Genomic DNA, 18,198 nt, shown 5'->3' on the forward strand with positions numbered 1-18,198 from the left:
CTCTGAAACTGTGAGACAAAGTCAACTTTCCCTTTTCTAAGTTGTTCTTGTCAGGTGTTTTGGTCACAGCAATGTAAAGCTAACATATAATAGCAACCATTGATCTGCTTTCTATCTACATATTAGTTTGCATTTTTAAAAAGCTGCATGAATGCAATCTTTCCGTAGATACCCAGTTTTTTGTCTTCTTTGTACTCTGGCTTTATTAACTCAGTATAATTATTTTAAAATCCACCCATGCTGCTGTGGCTTGGTAACACATTTTTATAGTGGAGAAGTTAGCCATGATATGTACGCACCACAATTTGTTTATTCTTACTCCTTCAGGATTTTTTTTTAAAGAGAGTGAGAGAGGAGAGAGAGAGAGAGAGAGAGAGAGAGAGAGAGAGAGAGAGAGAGAGAGAGAGGGAATTTTTAATATTTATTTATTTTTTTTTAGTTCTCGGCGGACACAACATCTTTGTTAGTATGTGGTGCTGAGGATTGAACCTGGGCCGCACGCATGCCAGGCGAGCGCGCTACCGCTTGAGCTACATCCCCAGCCCTCCTTCAGGATGTTTGATACGTTTTCTTTATCTGACTATTTCACATATAGCTGCTATTTATGCTTATACCAGTCCTTGTATGGAAGTATTCTTTTATGGAATACTTTTTTATGAAATAAAATATCCTTTATGGAAATATTCTTTCTTGCCTAACTAGTAATAAAATGGGAAAATCATAGGGTAGGTGCATATTTAACTTTTAAAGAAATTTCCAAACTGTTTTTAATTGACTTACCATAGTTCATTCCCGCAGTGTGTAATAGTTCTGTTCAATCCAATATACTTGCCAACACTTGATATGGTTGAACTTTTTAACTTTACCCATTGTAATAGATGTTTAGTAATACCTAATTATGAGTTCCCTAATGACTACTGATGTTGAGCATATTTTCATGAATTGACTTCCAATGCACCATCTTTTTTTTATTTTTTATTTTGGTGAACTGTTTAAATATTTTGTCCAATTTTAATTGAGTTGATTTTCTCATTATTGAATTTTTTGAGAGTTCTTTATTTAGTCTAGACTCAAGTTACTTGTCAAATATGAGAATTTTAACAATTTTCTCCCAGTTTGTGAGTCATATTTTCATGTCTTTAATAGTGTCTTTCTAAAAGCAAAAGTTCTTAATTTTGATAAAGCCGAAGTCATCATTTTTTTTTTTTTATTTACACATTGAGCATTTTGTGTTGTTATCCCTAAGGAATCTTTATCGGACTTGGGCCACAAAGATTTCCTTATATTTTATTCTGAAAGTTTCATAGTTAGTGTTTTACCTTCAGGTGTATGGTCCATTCGGAGTTAATTTTTGTGTCTAGGATGAGCTCTAGATCAAAGGTTTTTGTTGTGGTCATTTGTCTCCTTTTGCTTGTTGAAAACACTATAATTTCCAGTCATTGTTCCCTCTAATCTTTTCAGTCCCTTACCCCCAGCCTCTGGTGACTTCCTTCCATGGTTGCACTCCTCAGGAGCCTCTGGACAGAGCTAGAGTTCTCTGGAATGATTTCTCCTCTGTGCCCCATAAATTAACATCTTCACTTCCGTGGACTCCCAAGATCTGTCCCTGTGACTATCACTAAGCTCTGCCTTGGTTCCCCACCCCTGCACCATGACCTGGAAATTCCCTTCAGGCAATAGTAGGACCTCATCTGTCCTCCTTCAAGGAGCCTTAGGGGCCAGGTATACTTTGGTGGTAGTAGAGCACCTGCTTGGTGTGTGTGAGGCCCTGGGTTTGATCTCCTGTATGGCTTAGGCAGAGCAGGGATCCCTATCCTTCATTGCTTGAGTCCAATATCCTGAGTACTTCTGCTGTGTGTGTGTGTCTGTGTGTGTGTTTTCAGCTGCTCAGGTAGGAGGGTAAACTTGTCCTTGTTTTTCCATCTTGATTAGAAGTAGAAGTCTTCTTGATTCTTATTTATCCTAAAGTTCCCTTTCTAAAATTTAACCTTTCCTTTATTCCTTCTAAGCACTTGTAATAATGAGATGATAGACCTGAGACATTATTGTTATTGTCCTTATTCTAATGTCACAAAGTGTCACATTTTTAAATGTACAACTGTATACCATCCCAAATTATCATATACTCCTATGGTGTACAGAATACAGATGGGGTAAAACCAGTGAAGTATTCCCACCCACTCATTACCCCATTTGTACCATGAGTATAGAAAATTCTCTGGGAAATCTGTGATCCACTTTGTACTACTCCTTCCTCTTAAGCTTTAAGAAAAAGGAAACTATTTTGCATGAAAATCATGTGCACATCTGTAGAAAACCTAATCTTGCACATTCCAGAGCTTTAAAACCAAGTAGCACACCTGCTAACCCATCCTTACTAAGTCAGAGCCAGGAACCCTGCACAGGTGTCCAACCCTGGCATGGGGTGCTCTGTACCTGCTTTCCCCTCTGCTCCCAGCTCCTCTGTTCTGCTGCTGACCCACTGATGGGTGTGTTACCTGGACCCGTGCCATGTTCAAGGGGCTGATGGTGACAACGGAGCTCAGTGTAGGTAGGAACATGGCAGTAAGGAAGGAAAAGGGTTAACTCTCTGGTAAGGTCAATTGATGTCACTGTCTGGGCTTCAATTCAAAACAGAATCACAAATTCTCTCCTTCTGTCTTACAGACTTGATTTTATGGCTTATATTCATGTTATGGAGGAAGTTAGGGGCCAAAGAGAATAATTTTCTTTTTATATAGACGGGATAAGCTCCCACAAAAAGGATTAGTACCTCATAATAACGGGGAGACTTTCTGGTTGGTCTTGTCAGCCCCTGGGAAGGGTTTTTTGCCTTCCAAAGGAACTCTCACCCCTTCAGAACCAGCTCTCAGGAAAGGGCCAGAGAGCAGTTCTTTGTTAATCATTGATTTAGTACAGCAATATCAGGGGGCATAAGTCCAAATGGCCTGTACGGTGTGGGATAAAAATAGCTGCATCACAAAGATATGTGGCCACTGTCATGTGTACCACTGTTAGGGACAAAAAGGGAGCCTTGGGTCCGCAAGGAACCAGAGAGGGTATGACCTGCCTCAAGGGACCCTCCTGGTGCCATTTGGTTTTGATACAAGTGTACAAAATCTTCTAATTTACAAAATAATCTTTAAGCCTGACTTTTTCTCAGGAGAAACTTCCTGATGTTTAAAATAATTGAAAAAAAAAGAAAAATATTAGATTTTAAACAGCACAAATTGGTTGGCTAAACCATGGGTTACCATTGGACAAACTTGTGACATTACCTTTAACCCAAGGAGTCTGTGTTGTAAAACTTCTCTGATGTTATATAAAGAAATTGTTATCACTTTGTCAACTTGGAAGAACTGGGAAGGGTCAAAAGAGTGAGAGTTGGAAGAAATCAAATCAGCATTATCCAAAAAGAAAGAAAGAAACGCGTTTCAAGAGGTTCTTCAAAAAAAAAATTTAAAACAGAATCATATATAATCCAGTAATTTCACACTTCTGAGTATTTATCTAAGAGAATCAAAAAGAAGGCCTTGAAGATATTGGTAGATCCATATTTAGAGCAGCATGCTCACACTAGCTAGACCTGGAAGCAACACAAACATACATTGACAGATGAATGGATGAATTAAAAGTAGTCTATACACACAACAGAATATTATTTAGCCTTAAAAATGCAATTCTGTCATATACTAGAATCTGAATGAACCTCAAGGACATCATGCCAAGCGAAATAAACCAGTCACAAAAAGACAAATGTGTATGGTTCCACTTATATGAGGACCTAAAATGGTCAGAATCACAGAGACAAAGTAAATTGGTGATTTCCAGGGGTTGGGGGAGAGGGGAACAGAGGGGGTTTCACTGTCACACATTCCAACAAGTTGGCAGGAGGCGAACGAGGGTTGTGCCATCTTCAACACAGTTGGTCACTCAGTGGGAGTCAGGGTCACTCCATGTGTCAGGATTTAGCAGCAGTGGAAGAAAGAACAAGGTAGATTTCTATGGGCCACATCTGGAAGTACCTCACATCATTTTGCTCCAAGGGAAGCTGGAAAATGTATTATCTGTGTGTACCAAGTCAGAAAACAGATTGCTGACCTGCTGACCCCCTCCAACACATAAAGGAAGGCCTAAAGTCAGCTGGCTATCAGGTTGAAATTCTGGAGATGAGGGGCACCAACCTTCAGGCAAGATTTCTTGCCAAGATGGAAAAGATGGTTTTCCATAGGGATTTGAAGGATTCAAATTTGGAGGAATTTTTCAGCCATTTTGTAAATTAATTTTAATGGTAGTCAGGAGAAAGAACAGGAACTCTGCCCCTAACTTGGACAAGTTTTAATTTCTTTCAAAATTTAAATTCCCTTTCTACCAAACAGATACAATTATGTAATTTTTAATATTGTCCTAAGAATTAGAGACAGTTTCATGTAATGCGCACACATGGCACACAGTCATCATGAAATCCAAATGGCTACCCAGGTTCTGTAGAGGCCTCTCCATGGCCAGGACCTCAAGGCTTCCAGATATCCTTTCAATGTTCATGCAGACCTCAGGGTCAGGAATGTTCCTTGGCTTAAGCAACATTTGTTTTCCCATCGAATCCTACTTCTATCCACTGAAACCACTCCAAACAAGGCACGTCACTCTTCCATGTGCCAATTCTGCAGACATTTTAAAATCGCCCACCTACTCAAATCTGCTCTTCTAGTATCTTCAACTTCAAATTTCTCACCATGCCTATTGTTCTCCTCTGAAAACCCCTGCTTTCTTTTTATGCCTCCTAAAATGTGATTTACAGATAGTAAGACACATTCCAAGTAAGATCTGACCAGTGTAGAGCAGTAGCAGTATCTTCTCTCTCTCTCTCTCTCTCTCTTTTTTTTTTTTTTTTTTTTGAGAAATGTATTTGTCAGAGTACGGTGTCAGTTTTGCTGCTGTAACAAAAAGACTTAAAAATACAATTTTTCAAATAAGAGAGAAGTGTATTTCTTTTCTCGGGTAACAGTCCAGAGATAAGTAGGTGGTCCAGGAAATTTATTTGGATTATTCAGACTCCAAAGTTTATTTTACTTTGAAGCTTTTCTGTCCCCTTAGAGTGTATGGTTACAGCTGTCTCACCAATGCCACAAACAGGTTCTGGCCAGCCCATAAGAGGAAGAAGGAAAAGAATGGAGGTGAATGATGCTCTTCCATGGAAGTGAACACTGGCTGTGCTCATCAGTCCTCACTTCTGTCCACAGTCTGTCATTAAGGGCTTCATCACATGGTCACAACCAGCTGCAAGGAGACTGCAGAATGTAAATTCTATTTGGGGGCAAGGCAATAGAGTAAAACAAAATACTTCACTAAAACCAGAGGTGGGTGGGACGTGGTAGCGGCACACTTATAATCCCAGTGGCTCTGGAGGCTGAGGCAGGAGGACTGTGAGTTCAAAGCCAGCCTCTGCAATAGTGAGGCACTAAGCAACTCAGTGAGACCCTGTCTCTTAATAAAATACAAAATAGGGCTGGGGATGTGGTTCAGTGGTTGAGTGCCCCTGAGTTCAACCCCCAGTACCCTCACCAAAGGAAAAAAAACCAGAAGTGGATTTAGTTAGTAGAAGCAAGGGAAAAAGGGACACAGGATGACTAAGAGTCTGTGCCAAGAGAAATTCTGAAAAACTAAGGAAAGTCCCCCAGATTGAAAGAAATAAGAACCAGTAGCAAGAATGAATAAGAACTGCTAAGATGAAATGGGGAAATAATAAATAGGGCACAAGAAGCTCAGTTACATGGTGAGCTGGGAGGTAACAGGACAAATGTAAACAAATTGAAGTGCTGTCATCATTGCCTAGAAAATAAGTGATGACACTAGATAGATGTTTTAACCAGAGAGCCGAGGTAGAAGTTTTAACTTTTTAAGTACTATGTATTACAGTTCTGAATCAATCTAGTGGAAATAGCCTATCCTAAGAGGTGAAAAAACTCTATGAGAAAAATTATTTTCCTGTTTTCTGAGGAAGAGAGAAATTGGCTGAATCAGACAGGACTTCCCATACTCAATTTCAGTTATCCTACCCTCGGAAGAACAGGGAATTTAATCTGGAAGTTCCCAAAATGTCAATAAATGAAAAAGGCAAACAAATTGGGGAAAATAAATATTTTAGAGTTGGAGTGGGGTGGGAATAATTACTGTGAAATATGCTAAGTGCCTTGCCTGGTTTCTGGTGGTTTCTTGGGGTTTTAAGGTTTCTTTCTTATGATTCATTGGCCACAAATCATTGAAAATACCAAGAAGGAAAAGATGCCGTAAGTAAATGCATAAATCACCCTCAGCTTTTAATAAAACTCAAATATTGACACTTGGAAAGATTTTTTTTTTCCTTTTGGTAACAACAATCAACCCCAATAACATTGTTAAAAAATACAACTCCATGTGTAGACCCTGCTGAACATAGTAAATTAGGCAACATCATAATTTCATAAAAAAGGGGCACCATACTCACTTATTCAATTACTTTTACAGAAGAGAAGCAAATGTATTGTGACCACATTCCCCACCATGAGACTGGAGCTCAAGATTAGTACATTAGAAGAATCTCTGCGTGGGAGTATCTGTCGTCGTGGGTTGGAAGACAGAGCCATGATGGGTTCTACTCAATAGGCTAATATCCTGCTAAATTTTTCTGGGTAAACACTCTACTAGAATTGCTTTCAGGAAAGAATAGAGGTTTTCAAATCTGAAGTCATACTATGGAATGGGATAGACCCCATTCCTGAGCAAAAAGACAGCTCAAGTGAAAGATGATAGAATTCTAAATTACTGTAAAGGCAACGTTTGAGAAGATCTCTCTCTCTCCACATCTGTTCTGTGGGATTTCTTTTCTTTTCCCCCACCAGAGGTAATTCTCAGCAACCTCCTTCTAGAACTAGCTTTGAAGTCCTCTGCACACCTGTGTAGATTATAAAGCAGGCAGCAGCTCTTCCACACCCAAAGTAAGTTCACAACGTGTCAGTTAAGACATGCCCTCTAGCAACCTGTGTAAAAGTTAAATCCAAGCTTGATATAATCTCCTGAAGTGGTTCACCTTTGCCTGGATTTAGCACATATTCCCTGTGCTTGAGAAAAGGAGAGCCTTCTTTTTTAGGTAGAACTCTATTTTCAGAAACACACCCCATGGGTAACGGGGCTTTGGCGATAGGTGCTCTCAGAATATTATGGAACTGCTCTGTCCAACTCACCTGACCGTCCCTCATTCTTTCTTTGCTCAGGGGCTAGGTGTGATTAAAACAAAACAAAACAATAAAAACCACACTGCTGATAAGCTCCCCACCTCTTTGGTTTCTGGCTTTTGAATTAACAGATCATTGATAAATACTGGGGAATAAAGGAAGGGTCAGTTTCTCTTTCTAGCGTTGCTTGAGAAGTAGCTCTTCCCCAATTCTCTTTCTCTCCAGAACTCCCCAGCCTTTGTCCTGTGCAAGGCATTTTGGGGCTGACCATGTTTCTTGATATTGGTGCTAGGCTGGGAAAGGCCAGGACACATCACTGGGGTCAGGAGACCAAGCAGCTTGGGGTCAAAGTGGTGGCCATGCTGGCGGGGCACAGACAAAGGAAGCATAGCAAGAACTTGACTCTGAGCCAAATGCTTGCCCTAGGCCCAAGCACCTTGCTTGTTTCCAGCTGCAGAGGCGGGGGACCCTGGGCTCCGCCAGCCTGGCCTTGCAGGTGTGGCAGGGAAGTGGTTGCACCTGGCTCAAGAGGGCCTGCCAGAGCAAATCACAGGCATGTGGTTCTGATTCAGGGCCACTCCCTGACCCCGTGAAGGCGGAACTCCCTGGCTCCTTTCTTGGAATCCAAGGGTCCCTCTCCCCAGCCCACCTTTCAGTCTGGCCTTGATCTTGTGATTCCCCGTGGTTCCTGGAGTGCTCCTAACGTCACCCTCTGTCTAAGATCAGTTCAGCTCCTGTTTCCCAAGAGCACTGATAAGGAACCTCACCCCTCCGGGCTTCTGAAGAGCAGAGTTCTTTCCTCCTCAGGCTCCAGATGTACTATATTCAACCCAAAGTTAAAATGAATCTCTAGGCAGTAGGCACTTTCTTGTTGCCACCAATGCTATTTTCTTTTAAAAGACAGTTTCCTGCTCCTCTAGACTCTCAGTCTCTGGTTCTGGTCTTTATGTGCAGAAAAAAGTGATGGTATGCAGGAGATCCTCAATGACCTCATACCCCAATGAAAGACTCACTTTCTCTCTGTCCTTCCACCGTTCTCTGGTAAGCTGACTTGGGCCATAGGTGAGCCTGTAGACCCTCCATTGGAGGGAGTCTAACATACTGCTTTAAGATTCCTTTCTCCTGATCCCCAGGTTGGTCCCATACCACCATCCTTATCAAGCCTGTCCTTCTGTGCCTGCCTGGTGACAGGCTCAAACCAGAAGACACTGAAGGGAGATCCAAGATGATGCCATATAATTTTGGCTTATAAATTACACTTTCTCCTACTGTTACATATTCTACTCCTAGAATAGTATAATCGTAGACAATCCATTCTCTATCATGCCTATGTCAGAGTTTCCCAATTTTGTGAGTAGAGTTTCTCTTTGGGGGCTGGGAGCTGCATATATGCAGACAATTTACTTGCGGTTTGAGAATAACTTGAGATCTCCCAAAACCTGGGAGCAGGGATGAGCAGAAACCCTGCCCCTGGGGTTGGTATGTGTTCTGTATTCTGTATCCTATCCTTATCAGGTCTTTTATGTTCATTTGATCCCAATTTTCCAGAAAGTTCTCTTGACTGTGTGCACCTCTTATATCCAATCCCAGTCTTTCCTGTTACACCAACGTTATCATTATTGACATCATCTTCATTACTAATGTCACTATCCCTGGGCTCCACCCCAGATCTTTCCTAGGAGACATGTTAGCAGGGGGAATTCAAGCTTTGTTGGCTTGAAGCTTAAAGTAAACTTTGAAAGGAAGAGAGTACAAAATTATCTTACCATTACAACTTTATATATCTATATACATGGTATACATGGTTAAATTATCTTACATATTAAATATGTCATAGATGCAAACATTAACTTTAAGTCCCTTACCGTGGCTTTGGAAGGGCCTATATACAGCCAGGGGACCAAAGCTTAAGCCTCATTAGCTCCATGTTAAGTCCATCTCTCTGTAAGAACCTAAGAGAAATCCCACACCAGCTAGCCAGGAAGATTTCTACTCAAAGCTTCACCATCTACTTGAAAGATTCAGAAAAATTTTTATATGCAACTAAGAGTTCCTATGGTTTATGTTCTCAGAACCCCTGTATCTACTGGTGAAGTACAACAGCAATAGCTTATTTTAATTAATTAGATTTTTAATTAATGCCTCACCACTTAATTAAGAAGGATTCCTTGGAGTAAAACTTTTCTTAATCTTTTCTGCCTGCTATCAGAGGCAACGATGAGACAAAGAATGTGATGTGTATTGGTTTTTATTCACTCAAGAGGTTTTATCATCTTTATAAATAATATCAGAATAAATTCTAACATCTTCCAATAAAACGTTTTCTTTCTCTGAGATGTTTTGTGCCCTTTCTCTGAGACTCTGTTTCATTTCCATTATTCAACTTATCTTAATCTAGTAACATTTATTGAACAGCTACTATGTGCTAGGCACCATTGCAGGCCCCCTGGAGATTCAAAGAGAGTTACTACTTATCCTTGCCTTCCCTGGAATCCTAGGTAAAGCAAAATGAATCTGGGTAAAAGTTAATTAGTACAAGCAGAGGCAGTGTAAGAGATAAAAGAGGGGGCCATTGATGCGGCTTGAATTGACTTTGATGGCGGTTTCCTGAGGACCATGCCAAAGCTGGTTTGAGTAGTCACAGTGTCAAGATGGACCAAGCATGGTGCTAGACACTTTATACACAGAATCATGTTCTCACAGTTGGGAGTAGAGGACAATGAAATCATGAGAACCTGGGCTGAGTCCTCATTCTGGTTGAAGCCCTTGCTACATTTTCCCATGGCATCTGTTGGTTTCCTGTCATTATGCACATCCCCTTGGAATAGCTGTTCAATGCCTTCCCTGCTGCAGGCACCATCAAACAAGGACTGTGGGTCTATCTTCTTAGCCACTGTTTCCCCAGGACCTAGCTCAGACTAGTGGGATGCAGGAACACAATAAATACTCGAATGGACTGACCCAATGAGAGAAGAAGGGGAGAGGGAGAAAGAGAGGGGACCTGTTAGTCAACTTTTTGTGGCTGGGATCAGAATACCCCACAAGAACAACTTGGAGAGTGGTTGAAGTTTGATCCCAATTTTCCAGAAAGTTCTCTTGACTGTGTGCACCTCTTATATCCAATCCCAGTATGTCCTGTCTCACCAACATTATCATCATGGACATCATCCTCATCACTAAGATTTGATCAAAAACCATGAGGTTTCAGAGATTTAGTCTGTGGTCAGCCAACTCCATGGTTGTGGACACAGAGGGAGGCAGAACATTATGGTGGAAGGGCATGGAGTGGGGGGAAGCTGCTCAGGTCGTGGCTGCCAGGAAGCAAGGGAGCAAGGGGAAGATGAATACTTTCAGGGCCCCAGTGACCTCCCTGCTCCAGCCAGGCCCCACCTGCCTACAGTCACCACCCAGTTAATCCATTCAGACTAGGTGGGCTGATGAGGTTGCGGCTTTCACCACCCAATTGGTTCACACCTAATATTCCTGTATCAACACAGCTGCTTTTGGGGGACACCTCAGATCTGAACCATACCAAGGAGCAAAGGAGAGACAGGAAGTGAGAAAGGGAGGGGTTATAAAGGCAGCAAAACCACAATTCTATCCCAGATCTGACCTTGAGAAGCCCACATGCTTCTTCTCTACCACACGGTCCTTCGGGGTCATCAGAATTTATATGCAGCCCTAAAAGTGACTTCTGAGAAGGAAAGTGCTTGCCCATGTGTAACCTGTGTGGGAATGTTGGAAATCATTCTTATTTTGTGATGGTTGCCCCTCGTAGATATTATATGCCAGTAGGAGCAAGTGGCCAAGGCCTGAGGAAGTCACACACAGCCTCTGATTTCCACACTGTCCTAGCAGCCACCCTGATCTCCCCTGTGCTAGGAATGATCCAGTCCCAGCCCTCCTCTGCATGTGGCCTCCAGGGAGACACTGAAGCCACATCTGTCCAAGTAAGCGTGGAAGACTTTCGTGTCCTCCTTGTTCAGTCCAATCAAGACTGGTGGTCCTCTGAAGAAACATTTACTCATGAAGCTAAGAAAGGAAACGCAAGAATAGGTCCCCAGAAAACTGAAAGTGGATTAGCTTTCTGAGTATTCTGCTAAGGCACACTTACCTGAACTGAGATTGATTCACAGCTTATGAGGTAAACTGCTAAATTCTGTGCCTTTACCCTGCCTATCTGGGACGTATGCTGAAATAAAATATTCAGGTTTTTTTCTCCAAAGTAGATTTGGGTTAACAAGTTTTCTCAGCCTGGTGAAAACCTAGTCCCTGGTCCTCCTCTTGACCCCTGTCCTCTTTGGTGCTGAGTTATGACAGGTTTTCTCATTGATAGCCAGAGCCAGTTCCACGGTATCTGGCCAGTGTGGTTGCACAGGGCACTGTCCCCAGAAAGTCTTGAACTTGGGAGTCAGTGCTCTGTAGTTGATGTGTTGAAATTCTTAATAATTTTATCTTTGAATTTATATTTGGGGCATGAAGTCTGATGGGACAATGAAGAAGGCACAGGAAGCGGGCCTCAGAGCCTCTGCTTGGATGCTGTCCTGCCCCCTGATGCTGGGTTACCTCCCAAGGGTAGGTTTCCAGCCAACTGTTTTCCTTCCTGGACACCCTGAGCCCATCTGGGTGTCATCACACTCAGAGACCACTGTTGTCCTCTCCCCAGAGGGTCTTGGTGTAGATACAGAAAGGATTGGAGGTCAGGTATGTACACCCTCCCAGGTCTTGAGGCTGAGCATCACCCCAGACTGACAGCAGCACAGTAGCTATACTGGGCAGGTGACACGGCAGGACAAGCCTCTCACCCAGCCCTGCTCCATGCACCTGTCTGCCGCAGTCTTGGCTGGGCACAGAATCACGAGCCAATCAAGCAGGAACAAAACTTTATTTTGAAAAAGCCGCTAACACTCTCAGCGCCAGCAAGTCAAAAACCGGTCCTCCCACGAGGGTGTCCGACCGGAACCGCGCGCCGACCGGAACCCCCCGTCTCCTCCCACCTCCTCCGGAATTCCCTCCTACTATCCTTCCCCAACCAATGGGAACTCTCCAGCAGTCCCGTAAAGTCCCGTAACTTGAGTCCGGTAGCAGGCCAAGGTGAACAGCGGGAGTCCAGTTTGCATATGAATGTAAATTTTAACATAATCATCTCAGTGGCTAGCTGGCGTCACTTTACAACCAAAGGTGCCATACATCGTATATATGCTTGTGGCTCCTAGCATCTGCCCCCTTCTGTTTAATTAAGCAACAAGCAATGTGGCTAGGGACCGTGCCTGGTAGGTTGTCCAATTTAACATATGGTTCTTACCCGTCATGGGAGAACTGACCTTTAGGCGTCAGCTTCCTGTCTTAGGTTGAATCCACTGTAATCAGAGCAACCCGTCGCTGACTACCGGTCCAGCATTCAGCCATGCTTGTGGATAGGCCTATGCACCAGTGGGGGGGTGAGGTTCTTGCCTCACCTCTGTTGGCCCCCAAATTTAGCCTTGGTGCCAGTGGGGGGGTGAGGTTCTTTGCCTCACCTCTGTTGGCCCCCAAATTTAGACCATCACTAGTAGAAGGGAGGAGGATACAGAAATGCCACGACACCAAGCCAATTGACGGCTCCTTTGGAAAAATTGCGTCACTGGTGACACCATCAGCAAAGATATGCCAGTATTACCACAATAAACATGGGGTGAGCTGGCAAGGAAATTGCATCACTGGTGACACCATCAGCAAAAATATGCCAGCAGTACCACAATTCGGTGCACCAGATGATATTTCACAATGTATGCAACTGATATATAGTCCAGGCAAGTTCTGCAAGCAGTTCAAATTGGAGGAGTCTATCAATATGTCCATATCCTCCCAAAGTAAATCAAGTCCTTGATAGCATTACTTGTTGAGTTATATTCATTGATGCATCAGTTTATACAGTTTACTGTGATAGCTATCATAGAAGCTGTAGTTTGGTTTTATCTCAGTCTTCACTGGAATTGGGATGGAGATGGAAATTCTGGCAATGATGGTAAAGAGACATTATCCTGAACAGAATTATTAAATATAATAAAAAGAAAAGGTGAAAGTAAACAAACAGATCTGTTAAACTCCTTTAAAAACAATCCTTAACAGCCGTTTACCAAATTTAAATTAGTAAACAAACAGATCTGTTAACCATCTTTAACAACAATCATAAACAGCTGTTCACCTAATTTAAATTAAACCATATAAATCACGTGAATAAAGAAAAAATTCGGATCCATTTTTTCATGAGCGCTCCTCATATAAGAAATATGGACATACACACATACAGACATACAACACAAAACAGAAGTGTGCACACAACATACAACACATAAGACAATAGTAAATAAAGGCCTTGTAACTATACTTAGGTGAAATCTCCATTGCAATGTTTAAAAACTCCACAGTCAAAAAAAAAAAAAAAAATAAATAAATAAATAAATAAATAAATAAAAAATAAAACACAGTCAAAAAATAAAACTGATCAGAAAAACATTAACCTAGGTTTGTATGAGCTCAAAAATAAAATAGAACTTTATGATGTGGAAAAATGCAATAATAAAATAGATACTGAAAAAAAAAACCTTGGTTAATCACTGTCGCAGATGTAAGAATAGCCAAGCTGGAGCTCTGGATGTCAGCTGTTATGGATTTGAGTCAAATCATCTTCTTTTTCTGTAGAAATTGTTTTAGTTAATCTCTCTGGAATCCAAATCGGTTGCTGTTCATCCTGTGGGAAAACACAGACAGCGCCCCGATTCCAGACTATCACTGGATCCGGGCCTTTCCATTGTCCTGTTAGAATATCTTTCCAAAGTACCTTAGGCTTATGTACATTTTTGGGGTACAAATGTCTTTCCGCAGCACTAAGTCCCGATGAATCTAAATTTAAAAAGTTTAGAGTAAAAAGGGTTATTTTAAGTTTATCTTTGGGGGATATATACCCCTTTCCAATTCCCTCCTTTTGTTTTAATAAGTACATTTTAATAGTTTGATGAGCTCTTTCAACTATGCCTTGTCCTTGTGGATTGTATGGAATTCCTGTTATGTGAGTAATACCAAATGATGAGCAAAATTGTTTAAAAGAGGAGGAAGTATAACCAGGACCGTTGTCCGTTTTTAACTGTTTTGGAACGCCCACAGTGGCAAAATTTTGTAAGCAATGAGCTATAACATCTTTAGTTTTTTCTCCGGCATGAAGGGAGCCCATCAAAAATCCGGAAGAGGTATCAACTGTAACATGTAAATATTTTAATTTTCCAAATTCTGGCAAGTGTGTGACGTCCATCTGCCAAATATGGTTAGGTATTAGTCCTCTAGGATTGACTCCAAGATTAACTTGTGGTAAAAATGTCACACAATTTTGACATTGTTTTATTATATGTCTGGCCTGTTCTTTAGTTATTTTAAAACGCTTTTGTAAAGTATTAGCATTGACATGGAACCTTTTATGAAAATTTATAGCTTCTTCTATTGTGGAGAAAATATGTATGTCATGTGTAGATTTATCTGCTAGTTCATTGCCCATACTAAGGGCTCCAGGCAATCCTGTATGTGCCCTGATATGACCTATGAAGAATGGATCTTTTCGGTCCCAGATTAGACTTTGTATAGCGGAAAACAAAGAGAAAACAGTAGAGGAAGGGGAAATCCTACCAGCATCTTCAAGGGAATTAATAGCATTAACTACATACTGACTATCAGAAAATAAATTAAATACAGAATCTTTAAACATCATAAAAGCTTGTAATACTGCATTAAGCTCTACCTTTTGAGCTGATTGTTTGGGTACTAAAAATGTAAAAGTTTGATCAGGAGTAACTACTGCTGCTGTACCATTGTTTGACCCATCAGTGAATATATTTGGAGCATTTATGATAGGGGTTTTTCTTGTCATTTTTGGAAAAACTACAGGATGCTTAGACCAAAAAGACAACAAAGGATTAGATGGTAAGTGATTATCAAATGAAACACTAGTTTTACACAGGATTATTGCCCAAGTATTTAACTCATTAGCTAACTCATCAATTTGATCCATAGTATATGGAGTAATAATTTTATTGGGAGAAATCCCAAACACTCCCTTAGCTGCTTTTATTCCTTTGAGTATTAATTGTCCTACAGCCTCAGGATATCTAGTAAGAATAGTGTTAGGGGAATAAGATAAATGTATCCACAATAATGGACCTTCTTGCCAAAATACTCCTGTAGGAATATTTTTTGTTGGTAGTACAATAAATAATAAAGGCAAACTTATATCAATTCTATCCAAATGCATATTTTCCATATATGTTTCAATGATTTTTAATACTTTTCTTGCTTCAGGCGTTAACATGCGGGGTGAATTTGGATCTGATGGACCTTTTAGAATATCAAATAAAGGTCCTAACTCTCCTGTTGGTATGCCTAGATAAGGCCTTATCCAATTTATGTCTCCCAATAACTTTTGAAAGTCATTAAGTGATTTGAGTTGATCTACTCGTATTTGAATTTTTGGTGGACGGACCATGGTTGAGGATAATAGAACTCCTAAATAATTAATTGGAAGATTTAATTGTACTTTATCTATTGCTATCTCTAGATTATAATTTTTCAATAAATTTGTAAGTGTGGCATAACATTCTAGTAATGTGTTTTTATCTTTATGTGCCAGTAACACATCATCCATATAGTGAAATATTTGTAGTTCAGGATTTTGGTTTCTAAGTGGCTGGATTGCTTTATTAACATAAATTTGACACATAGTTGGGCTGTTAGCCATCCCTTGAGGGAGTACTTTCCATTCATATCTCTGATCAGGACCTTCATGATTCAGTGCAGGGATAGTAAATGCAAAATGTGGACTATCCTCGGGATGAATTGGAATTGAAAAGAAACAATCTTTAATATCTATAACTAAAACATGCCAGGTTTTTGGTAAAGCAGACAATTGAGGAATCCCTGATTGAGCAGGTCCCATAATAACCATCTCATTATTAATGGCTCTTAAATCTTGTAATAATCTCCATTTACCAGATTTCTTTTTAATGACAAAAATGGGAGTATTATAGGGGGATACGGAAGGTTGTATATGTCCTTCCGCTAACTGTTGTCTGACCAAGTCATGGGCTACTTGTATCTTTTCTTTAGTCAAGGGCCACTGAGGAACCCACACTGGTCTTTCTGATTTCCAAGTAATTTTGATTGTCTCAGTGGCCCTTTCTGAAAACCCAATTCATGTCTATTTATTTCTTGATCTATTTGAATAGGTGCTGTCATACCTTGTTCTTGTTCTCTTAATCTTTTTTCTTTCCTAAAGCCTTGTTTAGCCCTAGTAGTGGGCGCGTTAGGATTGATGTTATTTGTTAATGTCAATCCTAATTGATCTAGGACATCTCGTCCCCATAAATTTACAGGAAGATGATCCAATACATAGGGCTGTATAGTTCCTTCACATCCTTCAGGATCCCTCCAATCTAATACCATAGCACTTCTATGGGGATTTGTTGCCACTCCTAGGCCTCGAAGCGTTTGAGTGGCTTGTTGTAATGGCCAATGTTTTGGCCATTCTTGACGAGATATGATGCTGAGGTCAGCTCCTGTGTCCAGCAGCCCATTAAAGTCATGTCCTTGAATTTTTAATTTTAGCATTGGGCGAGAATCTAAATTTAAAGACAGCATAGCCCAATCTACACCTGTGGAGCCTAATCCCTTGGAACCTCTTTCTACATTACAACTGGAAAATTTATCATGCAGGCTGGGTATTATTAATAACTGTGCTATTCTATCTCCTGGTGAAATTACTGATATACCTCTTGGAGAACTAGCTATAATTTTTATTTCACCTTCATAATCGGGATCAATTACCCCAGGACTTATCATAAGTCCTTTTAGTGTAGAAGAACTGCGTCCCAATAATAAGCCTACTGTTCCCTGGGGAAGAGGTCCTTTTACTCCTGTGGGAATGATTTGAATTCCCATCTCTGGGGTTAGTACTGCTCTGGCAGAGGCGCAGATGTCCAGCCCTGCGCTCCCTCTAGTTTGTCTGATGAGGGATTTAATGGATAATGCGTCCTGGGCACTACCTTGATGGGGCTGTTGGGTTCCTCCATTGCCCCATATATTTGTGGTTTGGGGCCCCGGGGCATTGGGCCCTCTAGTCCGTTTTTTGGCAATGGAGCTTGATACCTTTCTCCACGATATCGTGGGTAAACACTTGGTCCTTGTCCGTTTTTTGATAACGGAATACCCTCTATGGTGGTTTGAGAACGGCATTCATTAGCCCAATGTCTCCCTCTACGGCATCGTGGGCAAATACCTGGTATTCTATTCCTTTGATATCCAGCTTTGTTAAACCCTCCTCTTATGGGGCAACTCCTTTTAAAATGTCCTGTTTGATTACAATTATAGCATGTTCTTGGCCTGGCATCTAAAGCCTGTTGTACTGCTGCTAAGACTTGCCCCTGTTCATTAATGTCTCTACATAATTTAATATATGTGTTTAAATCCTCATGTCTCCATGGTCTAATGACCTCTCTGCAGCAACGATTTGCTTGGTCATAAGCCAGTTGTTTTATAAATGGCATTACCTGTTCTGTATTTCCAAATATCCTAGAGGCTGACTGAATAAGTCTATCTACAAATTCAGCATAAGGTTCATTAGTTCCTTGTATTACCTTAGATAATTGACCTTGTAAGTCTCCATGCCCCTGTAAAGTTTTCCATGCCCTAACTGCATCTACAGCAATTTGTGCGTACACACCAGGGTCATATTCAATTTGTTGTCTTTGACCCTCATAAGGTCCCTTCCCCAAAAGCATGTCCATATTTCTTTGAGGGTACCCAGCTTCTGCATTTCGCCTAGCTGTCTCCATGCAAAATTCCTCATTGGCAACCTTCCATAACAAATATTGTCCTCCGTTTAGCACAGATCGACACATGTTAGCCCAATCTGCTGGTGTCATGTCCAAGTTGGTAACAGATTCAACCATGCTTATTGTGA

This window comes from Spermophilus citellus (genome assembly GCF_964194105.1).
Source record: "Spermophilus citellus genome assembly, chromosome: 8".
NCBI lineage: Eukaryota > Metazoa > Chordata > Mammalia > Rodentia > Sciuridae > Spermophilus > Spermophilus citellus.